Source organism: Cavia porcellus, unplaced genomic scaffold (assembly GCF_034190915.1).
Source record: "Cavia porcellus strain 051 isolate PalLab524CR breed Dunkin Hartley unplaced genomic scaffold, mCavPor4.1 scaffold_23, whole genome shotgun sequence".
Taxonomy (NCBI): Eukaryota; Metazoa; Chordata; class Mammalia; order Rodentia; family Caviidae; genus Cavia; species Cavia porcellus.
In genome coordinates, this window is record NW_026947506.1 from 8113696 (window position 1) to 8130555 (window position 16860).

The 16860-nt window shown below is 54.1% G+C and overlaps 1 long non-coding RNA gene across 2 annotated transcripts; it reads right to left on the minus strand.

Moving 5' to 3' along the window:
- Positions 1-7699: 7699 nt before the first annotated feature.
- LOC134472423 (uncharacterized) lies at positions 7700-15871 on the minus strand. Of its 2 annotated transcripts, XR_010042232.1 has the most exons (4): positions 14292-15871; positions 14125-14195; positions 10493-10706; positions 7700-9041 (listed from the first exon to the last, which is right to left on the minus strand). It is a non-coding gene; the product is annotated as an uncharacterized LOC134472423 (long non-coding RNA). The 2 variants fall into 2 exon arrangements; XR_010042231.1 differs by having other exon boundaries at positions 14125-15862.
- Positions 15872-16860: the final 989 nt, after the last annotated feature.

Here is a 16860-nt window from a genome sequence, read left to right on the forward strand (position 1 = left end):
TTAAGGTTCCAGGACAGGGATTCTGGGTAACAAACATTCAAACCCCAGCACCCTCTCTTTCCCCGACTTTGGCCTCAGCTATAAGGATGGGGAAAATACCTGTATTGGCTGAGATTAGGTTTCCACCCCCCTTCTGCAGAGTGGAGGCTAGGATTAGAGTGTAAACATTTCATGTTTTCTGCATGCCCGAGCTGCGGCTACCCTCCCTGCCCCTCACTGTTGGGCATAGAATGGTTAGCAGGGCAGAGGCCGGGCGTGCACTGGAGGGGGAAACAGAGGCAGGCCAGCACCAGGGTCTGCTCTCCCTGGAGCCACGCACTTCTCCAGTTCCTCAGAGCCTGAGATGGAGTCGGGTGGGCAGACTGGTCTCAGCTCTGAGCCACGCGATGCAGAGAAGCACAAGTTGCCCTGATGTCCTTCTGATTTGCCCACATTTCCTTGACCAACAGCAAATCTATTAGTCCACTGAAGCAGATAAGCAGGAAGTAACCCGTCCATCGTATCACCCCCTTTTCCAGCTCCAGCTCCACAGCATGCTGAGAACCACAGACTCTGCCTATCCCCCCGCAGCAGGCGCTTCACAGAGGAGAGGTCACCGAAGGGCAGCCCTGGGTTGGTGAACAGGGCTTCATGGATGGTAGAGGAGAGGGTGAGACTTCTCCTCCAGGCAGAGGCTGCTGGGCCTCTAATCGGAAGTGTGCAAATCCCTTTTCCTACATGCTCCCATCACTCTGCAGAGAAAGTGACCCACTCTGGATGGTGGATGGATGAGTGGATGGGTGAATAAACGTCAGTGGGTGAATGGATGTGTACACCTAGTTCATCCAAGGTCACAGAGGCTTGGGGACACAGGAAGCAAACTCAGGTCCCATAGCACTGTCCACCGAGGCCCGACTCACCCTGATCCCAGGCCGGTCCCTCTGCCCCTGCAGCCTCGGTGTGCTGAGCTTCCTGTTATGGCGCTGGTCTTGAATGTCTCCCAGCAGCCCATGGTTAGAGGCTGGGTCCCCAGGGTAGCCTTGGGGAAAGGGGGGAAGCAGGAGGTGGGGCTCATGGAAGGTATCTGGGTTCTGGAGGCATGGCCTCCCAAAGTCCTGCTCCTGGGACTCCTACCTAGTTCTCAGGAGGAGATTACTGTGAAGCCAAAGTTTTGCCTCACACCCCATCTCTGCTCCTAGCTGGAGGTCTGATCGTTTGCTTCTGTGTGTTCAGCCTGCCTCGCCATCCATGCCCTGAGTTGATGCTGCTGACAGGAGCCTGCCAGGCCTGTGCTGTGCTGTTTGGACTTTTAGCCTCCCAAGCTGGGAGCTAAGTAAACCTTTGTTCTTCATAGAGAAGCTGCCTCAGGTACTGTGCTGTAGTCATAGCAAGCTGATCAATGCACTCTCCCTCCATCTTTCTTTTTTCTTTTCTTTTTTGTATTTTTTGAGACAGGTCTTGCTCTGCAGTTCAGGCTGGCCTTGCTGTCACTTTGTAGCCAAGCTCACAACAGTCCTCCTGCCTCAGCCTCCTGAGTGCCGGGATTGCAGGAGTGACCACCAAGCCCAGCTTCTCCCTCCATCTTTCCCACCCACACTCTCCAGGTCTGCTGAGTGTCCTAACACCCCAGCTGTCCCTTCACCTGGACAGTCACTGCCCTCCTCCTGCCTGGATCTGGTTTCTCCTCCTTTGCTCTTAGGTTTATCTGAGGACCCCAAAGGGCGTCTCAACTCTGTCGCATGGACTCCCTCTCCTCAAGTTTTTCTCCCTTCCAGATTAGATGTGATTACTTTGCTCCTGGGGGATCACCCAGCACCGAGATGGAACCTCAGTGCCTAGCACCATGAGTTACATGACTTACACGTGAGAGCTTACACGTGAGAGCAGCGTGCGTGCAGGCAGCAGCCCGGGGTGGCTGTGCAGTGGGTGGGCCCTTCTGTGAGACACACTTGGCACACTGCAGAGGTTTGGGTGAGACCTTAGAGGTGCACTGCGAACCCCTTGTGAAGAGGGCAAGAGGGTGCGGACCTTGCCTAGCAACGCCCTGAGTTGCTTTCTAAAATAAAGTCCTGCTTCCGCTAGTCAGGGGCCGGGCTGAGTGATGAAATGAAAGCACACAACCCATTTTGCAATCAGATTTGCTTACTCTTTTGACATCTGCCTCCATATGTAAAATGGGTGAAAAAAAATGTGTATATTTGTGTCCCAGATATGGCTGAGGGAATGTTTTACGACCGTCACTATTGAAATGCAATTTTGTGCCTGGGACCAGGAGAGGTGCCCAGACTTTCCCCACCTTTTGAGGCACTCAGTGGCCCTGAGGGTGCCAGGCTACAAGAGAAAACCCACCCACAGCCAGGAAGAGGGGCACCAGGGGCAGGGCTGCGGGGCCACCTCCAGCCTGCACTGTGCTGTCCCCCCCCACACATGGATGCTACAGAAAACGCAGCTCGAAGGGGCACAGACTCTGTGGTTTCTGTTTCTGGGAGCACAGAGATGAAAATCCAATCCGGCCAAGTCGGAGAGGGGACCCAGCCCAGGTCTTGGTGAGCCCCAAACATCTAGGTGTGCCAGGGGCTTTGCGGACAGAATCTCACTTAACCTTTGGGGAACAGAAAACCGGAAACGTCCCAAGATACCCTCAGCAGGCACCACGTCCTGAATTCAGATTAAAACCTTCCAGTGCTTATGATTTTTAGTTTCTTGATTGGCCTTAGATAGAAAGAGATTAGTTTCTAACCCAAGCAAGACATTTTAACTCTGCTGTTTAAACTCCAGCAACATTCTGATAAAATGACTTAGGAAGTAAGAAAAGATGTATTACAATAACCAACACAAACTACCACTGGTAAAATTTTAATTGTATGAACTGGATAAATGAATAATAATAATCGCCCTACGTGAAAACTTAGAAGCTAACCTGGCAAAGCACAACATAGTTTTAAAGCCACGGAATAAAATCAAATTTTCACTAAAAGATTTACAAGGAAACGAACTCATGCTAAGAAATTACTTTTGGTGAAATCAAAATCGACTCGCACAGCCAAATCGAGGAACGTGAAATTGACCCAGAATGGACGATTTGCATGTCGTTCCCCACCATGACCAGACGGTGGCAGCAAAGACCAGCGGTGGCGTCGCTAACCGCTATGGCTCTCACCGTGAGATCCAACCAGCCCCAGAAGGCGGTGCTGTAGCCTGTGGATTCCAGCCTGGGCTGGGAATGGGGGTCTTGGCTCCGAGCCCCAGGTGGGGAAAGTCTGGGCAGCTCTCATGGTCCCAGGCACAAAATTGCATTTCAACAGGGGCTTGGGTCCTGCAGAGACAGTTGGAGCTGTTTCCCACGCACTCACTCACAAGCGCCTCTCTGGCCATCTGTGTCTCAGCCTGGACCCTCAGATCCCCACTGGCGTGGGGCAGGGGCTATCACAGGTGCCCCGCCAGGGCCGCGAGCGTTAGGAGCCCCTGGCCCAGCCCGCAGAGCCCACCCCGAGCCCCGATCGCTGAGCCAGCTCGGGCTTTTTGCTTAAATCCTCCTCCAAGCCTCAATTTGGGGACAAGGTCAGACCCACAGTCCTTTAGAATTTTCCATTTCAAAAATTCCACCGGACACAGACGACAGCCAAAAGATTTCTTGTGACTCCTGTGGCTCTAGAACTGTCTGGACCTAAGTCGTATAGGAGCCAAATCCTACCGGAAATGAGACCGGAGGAGCACGGTCCCCACTGATCCTGCAGGGGGCGCTGTTTCCACATCTGCTGCAGCCATGTAGTATTGGGGGACAGAGGCGCCCAGGTGCCACGGTGGTGGGGGTACAAAAGGTTCTGAGTAGACAGCATAAGCGCATCTTGCATCTCTGTAAGAGCTGAGATTCTGTTTCCAAGAGCTGGAAGGTCCTAGGGTCTTGGATAGGGATCTGTGGTCCTTCGGTGGCAGGATCACCACAGGGTGGGGGGTACAGGACACTGTGCCCTAGAAGGCAGGGGCCTCCTCATGAGGAGGGCTGCAGCTGTGTCAAGTGAGTCGCTCTCTCCTCCCCTGCATGCCCTGCTCCCGAGGCCCCAAGTCTCCTCCAGTCAGGATCAGGACAGGCTTGGTTCCTTAGTTCTTCCTCAGAAGAGGGAGGGGTTTCTGGGAACCCTGTGCCACCTCCACTGAGGGCCTTGGAGTCCCTCTGTGCCTTCTTCCCCTCCCTGCACCAGCGACTGGGACACAGCTCTGCAGGCAGAGGAGCTGGGCCGTGTCTTCCTGGCACATGGGAGCCCCCCAGGGCCAGGTACCTTCCAAAGGGGTAGCTGTCCCCAGTGGAGGGGGAGCAGGGGCCAGGAACAATCCCAGGACGGCTCCCTGAAGGCCACAAACAAGCTAAAGCCACATCGGGGGGACAGTGACTGTGGGGTCAGAGGTCAGCCTCCCTGGGCTGAGGGCACAGCTGGGGTCACTTGGGTGGGTGGACGCAGCCAGAGCCCTAGCGTTGTCCTCCCTCCGTCTCTTCTTAGGGTTGCTCAGGCTTGAGCTAGGCCTCCCCTTTCCTGCAAAGCCCCTGCTGTTCCTCTGTTCCAGCCCACCTCTGGCTTTCCTGGACGCCAGCTTTCTTGGGGACACCGTCTCCCTCCCACCCTCCCTCTCCAGGGTCTGTGAGAGGCAGCCCTGCTGCAATGGGCAGAGGGGACCTCGTGCTCAGCTGGGCCCCCCACTCAGTGCCAGGAGCGCCCTGTTCTTCCCAGACTGCCCTGGATCCCAGGTGGCCAGCTCCCCATTTCTAGCTGCTCCCCTCCTCACTCCCTGCCTTCCGGGGAGGGGGTCCACAGACTCTCAAGTGGGGCACCGCAGCGGGTAAATCAGCAGCTGAAGCGCCAGCCAGGCGGGGTTCGGAGGAAGGGGCTCCTGTGGGTGCCCCGGCCCTGCTGCTGTCCCCTGCCAGCTGCCGGGAGCAGGACAGAGGCTTTCTGAGTTGATCAGCCACCGTGCAGGCAGAACGCTCCACCAGGGAGTCTGGAGCTGGCTCAGGACCGGGGTCCAGGTCACACAGTCTGCTGCCAGATGGCGCGGGCGGAGCTCAAGTGAGGAAAGAGCCCCAAGGAGGCTGACCTGCCCTCAGGCGCCACCCGAGGACAGCGGGCAGCTCCAGCCCAGCCGCAGACAGCCAGACCTGCTGCGGCAGTATCTGGGGACACAGCGCACTTCTGGGGGACAGGACACGAAGGTGCCTTCAGGAATTCATCCCGCACCGGCTTTAAATGTAGTTTAATTTGCTGCGTATGAATCACCAGGAAGCAGCTCTGATTGCTCCTGACACTCAAAGCAGATCTTGTCTCCAACTGAATCGGAGTGACCTTCCCCAGCAGGCCTGTGTCACCGGCTAAGGAAGCAGAAAGGCACACCTGCATTCTTGTCACCTAGCTGGACTGGTCCAGAGAAGGCCAGGTCACCAGAGGGCCATGTCGCCTGGCCGCAGTATCTGACCTGAACAGCCTGTGCTGTTCCCACCCACTGAAGGCTCTGGTCTCCTGCCGGGGCTCCTTCCATCCCATTGCTGGTCGCAGCCCTGCCCCTGAGCTCAGAGGAGGAGCAGGTCGGACACCCATGGCCTCAGCGCAGGGTGATGGGCCCACCTTCCCACGTGTCCTGAATTGGAAGCATCTCTCTGGGTACCTCCAGCTGACACTGGACCCTGCGGGGAGGGGGTGGTGGCAATACCCACTTGGTCTTTTCTTCTGCCATCTGTCAAAGCAGGTTGGCACTGCAAGCCACCCCCAGCGGGGACCTCCTGTCTTAGGAGTCACCAGAGGGGTCCGATCGGTGCTCTGTCCTCAGGCGTGGGCTAGAGCAGGTCCCTTCCTGTCCTGTGCCCTCTTCACCTTAGCCGGTGGGAGGGCAAGGCAAAGCAGCCTTGGTGGGTGAGGAAATCAGTACCTTCGTGCGGGCATTTAAACGTAAATATGGGGGAACAGCATGCCCAGCCTCAGCGGGCTGCACTGTGTGGGCGCCCATGTGCACCCCACAGTGGACTTGGGATGGGTTAACCCAGCCCAGAGCACCGCCTGCAGGTGCCTCCTGGGGGTCACGCAGCTGACCGTCTCCAGCTGGGGTTCACCTTTGGTGGTGGGGTTGGGGAACAGTGCAGCCACAGTGGAGCAGGCACAGCAGCACCCCAGCACCCTGCACAGGCGGTGGGACCTCACATGAGGGCCTCTGAAGAAGCCTCGCTGAGCGGTGACCTTGACCCCAGGCAGTGGGAACCTGAAGCCAGAGCCTGGCTGGTTTAAGCCGGTGCTGCTATGGGGGAGGATTCTGAAATATGAATCTACACTGTGAAGTGAAATAAATCACACACATGAGCTTGTTTCTCTTATATGAGAAACTCAAAGTACAAATAAAGATCAAAATAAAGGAGCAGGTCACACCTGTAATCCAGCACTTGGGAGGCTGAGGCAGGAGAATCACCTCGAGTTGAAGGCCGGCCTGAATTGTACGGTGAAACCCAGTCTTGAAAAGACTAAAACGAAATACTCCATAGCTCCAGCAGTGGCTCGGTTTATGAACCTGACTTTAGGGAAGATGACAGCTTTTGTGTGGGGAAGATGACCTCGGTTGGTTGTGTTTGCTACCCGATGCAGAATTAGCAAAATTTTGCTGAACACTTTTGTTTGCAAATCGAACTGTTTGCTAACAGAAGTGTTTCTGAGCTGAGGTTATTACTGAATAGGAAGCAGGGTGACAGGGATTCTCAGATGGAAAGGGGGACCACGGGACGCAGGCGGGGAGGGGGAGGGGAAGTACAAAGCATTAATGATAATTCCACTGGGAATGTAATTGACAACTGCATGCAAATGAGGGGAACAGATTGTGGGGATCAGAACTACAGTCACTTGGTGTGTGGGGACCTTCCCACAGGCTGCTGCAGCAGTCCCAGGAGGAGAAGGGCAGAGCTCTGAATATCTGGGGAGAAGGAGGCTGCCTGCACCTCTGAGCCTGTGGCAGGCCACCCCAATACCAGGGGGGAGCGCTGCATTGATCCTGCACCCCAGCAGGGCAGAGCAGGGCTTGGAAGGCCAGGGAGGAATCTCACAGCCCCCAGAGACCAAAGCCAGGCAGCCAAGCACATGGACAAGTGGGGGTGAGTCAAGTGGCCCCCTGCCTGGGCAGTCACCCCACTTTCCCTCGCTGATAAAAGGGGCCCAGAAGAAAACCAGCTGCCCAGGAAGTCACAGAACTGAAGGCTGCGTACGGTGAATGCTTCTGCCCCTCCAGGGCTGGCACCACGGCCGCTCCAGACCATCATGGCACAGGGTCCCCTGCTCAGGGCACTGCTAGTGGCAGGGGCCAACCTCCAGCTGCTCGGACAGACATTTGTCCTCAGCACTGGGCTGACTTTGGCCACCAGCACTGCCCACTCTGGGCCCCATTAACAGCTGAGCCCAGACTGAGGCTCCCACCCAGGACTCCACCCTCCACGCCCACCTCCCTCCCACCCCCCTCCACGCCCACCTCCCTCCCCATCTGTCCAGGGCTCCCAGGCATCCAGGCCTGGACCTTCAGCCTCACTGAACAGGGGCGGGACCTGCCTGTGCAGCTTGACAAGCTCCATAATAAGCCACATCCGAGCCCCGAGGTGACCGAGCCCCACAAGTGCCCCAGGTGCTGGGGACACCAGCCAGCCAGCATGGGGTCTCTGCTTTAGGAAAAACAGAAACAGAAACAGAAACTGGCTCACAAGTTTACAGGGATAAAAAGCTTTTAATTGGAAAGAAAAGGAGGAGTGGACTCCAGTTTGGGGAGATGGAAGGGGTGTACTCTCATCAAGGGGTTCAGACTGGTCCACCTGCCAAGGCAGAAGTGCCGCCTGCAGGGAGGCGCTAGTGTCGTGGAATCTCATCGATCACCATCTCCGTCCTGGTGCTGTGGTTCTGCAATCTTCCTGGCTCAGGGATGGTCTCAGCCCAGGAAAGAGCTGTCTCTGTCTGTGGGAGTCTCAGTCACGTAGCCCCTGTCTTTCCTGGAGCCCAGGTGACACAGGTTTGGGACAGTGGCTGGAGACTTCTGTGTGTAGCTCAGTGTCCCTGTGAGCCTCTTATCTTGGTGTCCTCTGTCGTGAAGGGCGATGAGATCATGTAATCCCGTGCTCATCAGCGCTGTCCTGTAGCTCCAGACAGACAGACAGACAGACACCCCCTGAATGATCTGCACACCCTGTACAGAGCCGAGATTTGACTCAAGACTTTCACTAATGATGGTTATAAACTGGTCAGGCTTCACTTGCTCTTGGTTACCTACTGGGCATCTGTGGGCCCAGGGAGGGGTCAGGCTTCACAGCTCAAATGGCTTCAAAGTCCCGATTGTCCCAGCGGAAACATAAATCACAAGCTTTTAGGAGCAGCAGGGGAGGCCGGGGCTCTGCCTCCTCCCCATCCATGCTGGTCACAGACAATGCCACTCCTGAGTCACTCCCCCAGCAGACCTCAGCCTCCCTCACCTTAAGGAAGAAGAAACAAAAGCACTGTTTCTTTTTTATTCTTGCACTATGATTTCACTCTCTGGTTCTACTCTCCTGGTGGCTGTTTAAGATAGAGCAGGTAATCAAAATTAGCTTCCCTGCACTATTAATGTGAGCCTGGGCATCCTGGGGCTACCTTGGGGACACATGAAGGGGCTTTTTAGTTCCCTTAGCCCTTTACCCATCATGCCGTCTGCCAAGGTGACTTCCCTTGGAAGCGGGGGGCAGCTCCCCACTGCAGAGATCCCCCTTCAGCATAATGCACTTTAGTCAACTCCTAAGGTTCCAAGCATCCCCCTTCCTGGGCGGTTCGGTGACTCGCCAGGGCTGCAGGCCCTCTCAAAGGGGCCCCATTGCTCCCCAGGTCTCAGGTCTCCTTTTAGCTCTTTTTGCCCTCCTTAGCTTCTTCGGTCTCTAAGGCTCAGTTGTTGAGCGTCCAGGTGGCTGGTTACTCCCGTCCTACAGTGGTGTGGTCATCTCAACCTTGTGTAATTTCACAGGGACTCTGTGTCCCATCCCAGCTGCCTTTATCTCTTTTCTGTCACTGGAACAACATGCGTGCCACCTGCAGTAAAGGAGGAGAGGTTTATTTTAGCTCCTGTTTAGTCTCAGCCTTTGAGTGGTCGGCTGGCTCTAAGGCAGGACCTCACGGCAGAGGGGCCTGGCAGAGGGACATCGCCTCTCCTCCTGGCATCCAGGAAGCAGAGAGGGAGAGGGGGATTCAAGAAGGGAGAGAAACTCTCCCAGGCCACGTCCCTTCCAAGGAGACCCCACCTAACAGCAAGTCTGCCGAGGCCCCATAATCCAACTCCCGAAGCCCCAGCTCTGAGCAATGGGAAATCGTCCTCTGAAGGAACAGTAGCAGACCACAGTTACGAGGTTTTACAAGAAAAATTTTAAAAACATAAGAAGGGTAGATCAAATCCCGTTAGCATAACAGTTTAAAAAACATAATTAAGAGTTGTATCAGAATTGAGCAGGCGAGCGACCCCCCGGAAGTTACACAGTAAATTTCTAGGCCTCCGAGTAGGGGACGTGCCCTTCCAGGGGTGAGGCATATCCCCCAGACCCTGGACTTAGGTGAGAAGGAATATTGAAATGCACTGGATCAACAGAAGGGTCTTGGGGACACCAGGGGCTCATGACCCTGGGCGTCTTCATCCACAGGTAACGGGTGATGCGGGAAGAGGCTGTGGGATCCTGGTGGGGGCACAGACATGCACTGTAGCATGACCATATGACGGGCTTGTAAAGGAGGAGTTTGGAAAGAAACACACCAACTACTCTGGGCCACTGATGAGTTCCCACTTTGGGCACCGCGTTCATCCACTAAATACAGGATTCTTCCTCCCAGCCTGCTGTCCCAGTCCCTCTGGCCCCTCCCCAGGCAAGGGAGTGGTGGGCTGTACTCACCTGATACTCAGTGTGATTGTTCACGGAAAGAATGGCGTGAGTGGGAGGTGTGTGCACCATAGGGTTATTGCATTTTGAGGGGCCTGGCACTCCCAGGAAAGGGCCTTAGCCACGCTTTTTATGGTTCACACCTAGATGGTCCCCAAAGCCTCACGCGCTCATGGGCAGGGCTTTGGAAGGCGACTGGATCGTGAGGGCCTGATACATGTTAGCGGGTTAGAGCTCAGTGTGATGCGGAGGTGAAGCCTGGTGGGAGGAGGTGGTCACCGGGGGACATGGCCTGGAAGGGTCTCTCCCTCCTCCCCCCTTGATCTCTCTTTCTGCCAGGCACCCTGCCTTGAAGCCAGCTGACTAGGGACTGAAGCCTTGACACATTTCGAGCCAGAATAAGCCTGTTCCTCCTAACTTGCAGGTGTTGTGGTGGTTAATTAATGGTCAGTTTGAGTGGGACCGAGCAGCTAATTGAGTTTGTGTGATTCTAGGGAACAGAATAAAAGGGGATGGGAGGGGGGATGTCATGCTGATTTCCCTCAGAGAGCTCCGGCTGTCTTCGCCTCTGCTGCGGATGGTTGCCCTTCTCCTGAAAGGCGCTCTGGTCCTCACCTTTGCCTCGAGTGCTATCCTCCAGCCTTTGGGCTGGACACTCACTCTGGCTGGGAGCCCTGGTCTGTGCCTTTGCCTTGAGCATCATCCGCTGGTTCATCACATACATTCTTCGGCTTCCAGCACCAGCCTCTCAGACTCTCTAGCCTCCAGCACCAGCCTTGGACTTTCGGGCACAGATCCTTTATTCTTCCATCACAGATTCCTCAGCTTCCTGGAACAAATTTGCATGGGTCACTGTTGTGGGCTCTAGGCCTTCAACTGGGTGCATCCGGGGGTTGCTGTGGAATCCAGGCCCTCCGCTCCATTGCTTGGATCCCTAATGTAAGGACAGATCTCTTGTACTCTTTTGAATTTGACTCTGTGGGCAAATATTAGAAGCTACTCTTGTGAGTTTCTGTGTCCTGTGCTGAATCTGTTTTCTTGCAAACACTGACTAATATGGTACTGTGCCCCGGGCAGAAGGACAGCAACAGACAGTGCTTAATGCAGGGGTGGCCCTGAAGGGTCAGAAGGGTGCCTGCACCAGCACCCAGGCAGCACAACCAAAAGGGCTCTTTTTTGGCAGGGGGATTTCCCAATGGTCATGGGTCAGTTTCTGCTCCGTCATTTAACCAAGGTGCACAGCGGGAAACTGAAGCCTCCTCTTCAACCAGCAGTAACAGGAGTATGTGGCAGGGTGGGGGCCCAAGGGCACAAGGCTAACGGTCTTTTAGCTTTCTTTGTTTTGCAGAGCTGAGGAGGGGGCTGTCCAAAAGTATAAGCCAAAAAGGAAAGGAAGATAAGGGCCAGCTAGATAGGGGTGATGTCACCATGGAGAGCATGCCTTTTGTAGCTAAGATCTGATTAGATCTAGCAAGGGTAAAGGAGCCTCCTCCCCGGCAGGGGTGGTTCACAAAGGTATAAGGACAGGAATAGAATGGGTGAGCAGATCCCCCACCCATAGATACACACGTTACCCCACATTGCTTTTCTCCTTGGTGGGGTAGCCCTCCGAATGGGCATCGAGGTCCTGGACAGGGGTACAAGTACACAGTCATGAGTCCTGAGTGTCCTGGACATTTTGTGTCCTCTGCTTTGGAACAGGAGCTTGAGTTCATTTCAGGGTTTACACCAACCAGAGCTGTCATGTTGTCCTCCTTGTGCACGGGCTTGCAGGAAATAGATCTGGGTCTAAAGCTATGGGCCAATGAGCGGATCCCTGCAGCTTAACTGCAGTGGGGATCCTTGGTGAAAATGGTGTGACTGTCACTGGTCTGCTGGGGACCCCTCTTTCCATGTTTGAAGCAAAGCAAAGTCCTAGGTTGTGTCAGTGAAGCAGCTTAGCTTGGATCTGGAACAGGTCATCCGAATCTTCCACAGCAGGCCAGGACATTTGCACCCGACCCATTAACAATGTACTGTAAAGTTCGGGAGGTTTCTTTATCACAGCATGTCTGATGCCACAAAGGGTCTCCCTGTTGCCATTTCAAAGGGGCTAAGACTCAGTTTACTCCTAGGGCTGTGGGGCTGAGGCTACGGGAAGCAGAGGTGGCCAAGGACTTTTAGTATCTCGCTACAATTTGGAGAGAATATGTTTTAACGTCCAGCCCACTCCTTGTACTTCTCCAGATGACTGGTCTCCAGGGTCTCCATGAGGAGACCAGTCTTTCCCTGGAGAAAGATGTTAAGTAACCTTGGCCACAGATGAGACTCTGAAGACTCATAGGGAACCCCAAATCAGAGTTATCTCCCTTAGGAGGGGCTTTATAACTTTTCTGGGCTTCCCCATCAGTGTGGGAAAAGTGTCAGCACATTCTTTGAATGTGTGCCTAGGAGACTTAGCTCAGTGGCATAAGTGCCTGCCTGGCAAGTGCAAGGTTGTAAATTCGAGCCCCGGTACAAAACCAAATAAAAGTCAATGAATGTGCACAGAGTCTAGTAGTATTTACAGCCACCATATGTGGGCACCTGTGTGAAACCCAGCTGCCAGCTCTCCCAGGACATATTTACCGATGCTGGGCAGGTTAGTTCGTGGTTGGGAGCAGGGTGAGAGCCTGCTTGGCTTCACGCACAAATTTCACAACTTCATGACATGTCGGATGATCTGGGACAGTCTGGTTTCCCCTAAGGCACGGGACATGAACTTTCCCAGGGAATCTCACCCAGATGAGCAGTGCAGGCAGTGACTTTCCAGTGGCTCCTCAGCAAGAAGGAACCTGCCTTTCTTTTGAAGCCAGTGGGGGGGGTGGGTTCCTGTGCCCATGCCCTGGAAGTCGCTCAGTGATCTCCTCAGGGCTGTATTGGAGACCAGAGCTGCCACCTGCACGGCGCTGCTTCCCTGGGCAGCTGCCTTTGCTCTCCAGCCAGGCAGGGTGTCTCTTGGCTAACAATGAGTTTTTCTTTTGATGCCCCCGCAGTGGACAGCAGCCCCCTCCCTAGGCCAAGTACTGCCTCCCGCAATGTCAGGATGGCTGTATATATTGGCTCCTAAGCTCTTTGCTAGCAGAAGGTCTCTGCTATGAAGTTGGCTTCTGGGGCAGAAGCCTGTGGAAATAGAGCCTTAGTCTTGGGTTTCCTGGCCACTGACTACTGCATAGTCTGTCTTAGCCCATCCAGAACAAAACCACCCACATCAATAAACTCCCAAGTCAGGATAGCCAAGGGCTCATCTTTTAGGTCCCTGCTACTCAGTAGATTTGTTCCCACTCACTCATAGGAAAGGTGTCCAGTCTCTGTTAGAGTGTCCCCCACTGGACACAGGGAGGCTGGGTTTAGAGCAGGACAGTCTCTCAAAGTGACACCAGGGCAGCCTGAAGGACACTGCAGCAGTCACCTCCAGTCACTCACTGGTGTCCTTTTGCCTTCAGGACAGCTCAAACCTGGCGAGAGGTCAGGGCCCCCAAAGACTGACCCAGGGATTTGGGGTCGGGATGGTGCTGAAGAAGGCTGGGGTGTACAAGTTTCCCACAACCCGGGCATGGTCAGCTCTGCAGCAGGTGACAGGGGCACATGAACCAAGTCTTTCAGTGTGAACCAACCAGACCAAAGAGCAAAGACTGTGAGGGACAGAGTGGGAGCTGGTGTCCACTGACCCCGACTGGAAAAGAAAGGAGGGGCAGAAAGGTTCCAGATAAGGGTGGGGATCTGTATTTCCCAAGGGACGAAAGCGACAGCTCCCTGCCTGAGAAGCGGGGTGTAGGGGTGGCACAGAGCAGACAGCAGGAGCTGAAAAAAATCTGAGACATTTGGACACCCTGTCCAACAAAAGACCTGTCTCTAACTCAAAGGATTTTAGGAAAAGCAGCAACACCTCTCCAAGCCAAAACCCAGTGACCAAGACAGATCCAAAACCAACCAATATAACCAATGGGCCCTGCAATTCTCAATTAATCAAAGGACCTATCAAAGCATTCCCTGGTGTCCCAAGAGCCCAAACGACAAAGAGGTCAAGAGAAAGGGCAGCAAGAGGCATTTTAAGAAAAGGTCCAATGTCCCTTTTAAACTGACCTGGGCCTTGTGAGTTCTCTGATTAGTAAACAGTTCTGGCTGATTCCTTGGCATCTCCAAACAATTCAACACGGAAGGGCCAGGGAAGGGAAGAAAGGGTCAGGAGATGGACTGAAGAGCTGGCTTTCCTGCTGGGGACTCACCGTCCGTGGTGTCCACTCTCGGTTCATTGCAGCATCCAGGAGAGTCCTACAGCAGGTTGGAAGAGCCTCACCTGGAGCACCAAAATTTGTCAGCAGCTAGCATGAGCCCTCGCTTTAGTAGAAATGGACATTAAAACCAAGGTCCACACTTATAAGAAATGGCTTACACTAGAAAGTTAAAGGGAAAGCAGAACGGATGCCAGCTAGGCGGCTGGAGATGGGGCTCTCAGCTGCAGGGGTTCAGACCAGCCCAAGTGCAAACACCAGCCTGCAGGGAGGCGCTGGTGGCGTGGAATCCCACTGATCACCATCTCTGTCCTGGTGCTGTGGTTCTGCAATCTTCCTGGCTCAGGGGTGGTCTCGTCCCAGGAAAGGCCTGTCTCTGTCTGTGGAGGTCTCCGTCATGGGCCTCTGTCTTTCCTGGAGGCCAGGTGACACAGGTTTGGGACAGTGGCTGGAGACTTCTGTGTGTAGCTCAGTGTCCCTGTGAGCCTCTTATCTTGGTGTCCTCTGTCGTGAAGGGCAATGAGATCATGTAATCCCGTGCTCATCAGTGCTGTCCTGCAGCTACAGACAGACAGACAGACCGACACCCCCTGAATGATCTGCACACCCTGTAGAGAGCCAAGATTTGACCCAAGACTTTCACTAATGATGGTTATAAACTGGTCAGGCTTTACTTGCTTTCAGTTACCTACTGGGCATCTGTGGGCCCGGGGAGGGGTCAGGCTTCAAGCCCAAATGGCTTCAAAGTCCCGATGTCCCAGGCAGAAACACAAACCACACTTTTCAGGAGCAGCAGGCAAGAGCCCATCCCCACAGCGGCCCCCAGCTCTGTCCTAACTGTCACTGAGCACCACCATCACCCAGCAGAGCCTCCTCCCTGCACCCCTCTGTGCCAACCTCCTAAGTGTCCTCACCCCAAACTCACTCTTCAGGTCTGAACATGAGGAGACGCTGGCCCTCAGTGCTGCCTTCCCAAGCACTGCAGCTTTGGGGTGCAGGAAGCCCCCAGCAGCTGCCTCTGAGCTCCTGCTTCTCCCAGCAGGGCCAGCTCGGGCAGCAAAACATGGTTTTCCTTGAGTATCTCATCGCTTTCCCAACAGGTAAATTAGGGGGCTGTTTTCTACTCACCCCAGGGTGTTTCTGGGGTGTTTTTCAGGAACACATAAGCTTCCCACTAAGTGTCCCTGGGTCCATTCCAAGCTGGACAAAACTTTGGAGAAGCCCAGCTTTAAAGAAAAAAAAAAAAAAAAAAAGACTGACAAGCAGCAGGCGTGTTCTTCCATTCCATAGCCAGGTACTCGGGTGTTCTGTGCCAGCCAGGGAGCTTGGCCGCCTCCAAAATAAGCACCTTCCATCTCTACCAAACCCTAAGGGGCACTATCAATGCACCCATTTTACAGAAGGGCAGTAAAGTTTCGAGAGGCTGAGTCATTGGCATAAGGTCAGAGCATAGAGAATTGCAAAGCGGGGGTGACCGGTATCACTATACAGAAGACAGACCCAGGACTTACAGCCCTTGAGTAAACCTGCTCAAGGCTAAATGTTTGGGAGGTGCAGGCTCTGGCCACAGATCTGGGGTTCCTGTAGCCACATGAAAGAGGGTGGCTTGTAAGGATCTCTCCTGTGGGGTGGAGGCCCCGCAGGGCTGGTGAGGAGGCCCTGGAGGGGTTCCATCCATGCAGCTCACCCCGCCCGACAGGCAGGAACTGTGAGACAGTGGCAGAGAAGTTACAGTGCTCTTCATCTATCACGGGCATGTCCAGGGTGAAGATATTCCAGCTTAGAGTATGGCGAATGCTTAGGACCAGAAAGAAAAAGACAAATGACTTATTAGGAAAATGAAGACAGAAAGGAACAGGCACTTTGCAACAGAAAAAAAAAAAGAACAGAGAATACAAAGGGCTGTGAGCCTATGAAGAAGCTCTCTTCCAGTTAACCTGGTGATGGTCATGACAGAGGACACTTCTCTCTCCCATCCAACAGAAGGGACAAAAACCTAAGAGCAGGCACGGCCTCGGCAGGGGAGGTGCACTCCCAGGAGCTGCTTGCAGGGTGCCCAGTCCCGCAGCACCTTTGGAAAGCAATTCGGAAACTCCTTGGAAGATGTAAAATGCATCAGAGCTGGATTCACCCAGGACTCCCAGTCTGATGCACCACCCGCAGGTCAGACAGCCAGCGGGCCAAAGCACGGTGTGTTCTTAGCAAACCCTCATATGTGGCTGCTCGGGAGGCTACACTATTGTGATGTTAATCACCTTGGGTAGAACTCTTAGTTGGAAGGGTGGGAACCACAGAATGACACACACATGACAGTATTTGTATTACGGTAATACTTGTTTGGTGTTCTCAGTTGGTGGTTTTTTGGTTTTATCTGTGGTGTTGGGGATTAAGCCAGGGCCTCGCACATGCTAGGCCAGCGCTCATCCTCAGCTCTTTATTATTTATGTTTATTTTTGAGACAGGGGCCTTCTAAAGTCTCACAAATACCTGGCATTGCACGTGCGTACCACCACAGCCGGCCTTGTTTGTTAAGTTTTTTGGTTTTGTTTTGGTACTAGGGATCGAACTCATGACCTTGCACTTGTCAGGCAGGTACTTGTGCTGCTGAGCTAAACCCCCAGCCCTGTTTGCTAAGCTTTATATGAGTTCTTACATTTGTATGGAAAAGAGTGAGGCATGGCTTGGAAAATACACACAAAAACAGTACCAGAGGCAGAGGAAACCAGCCAT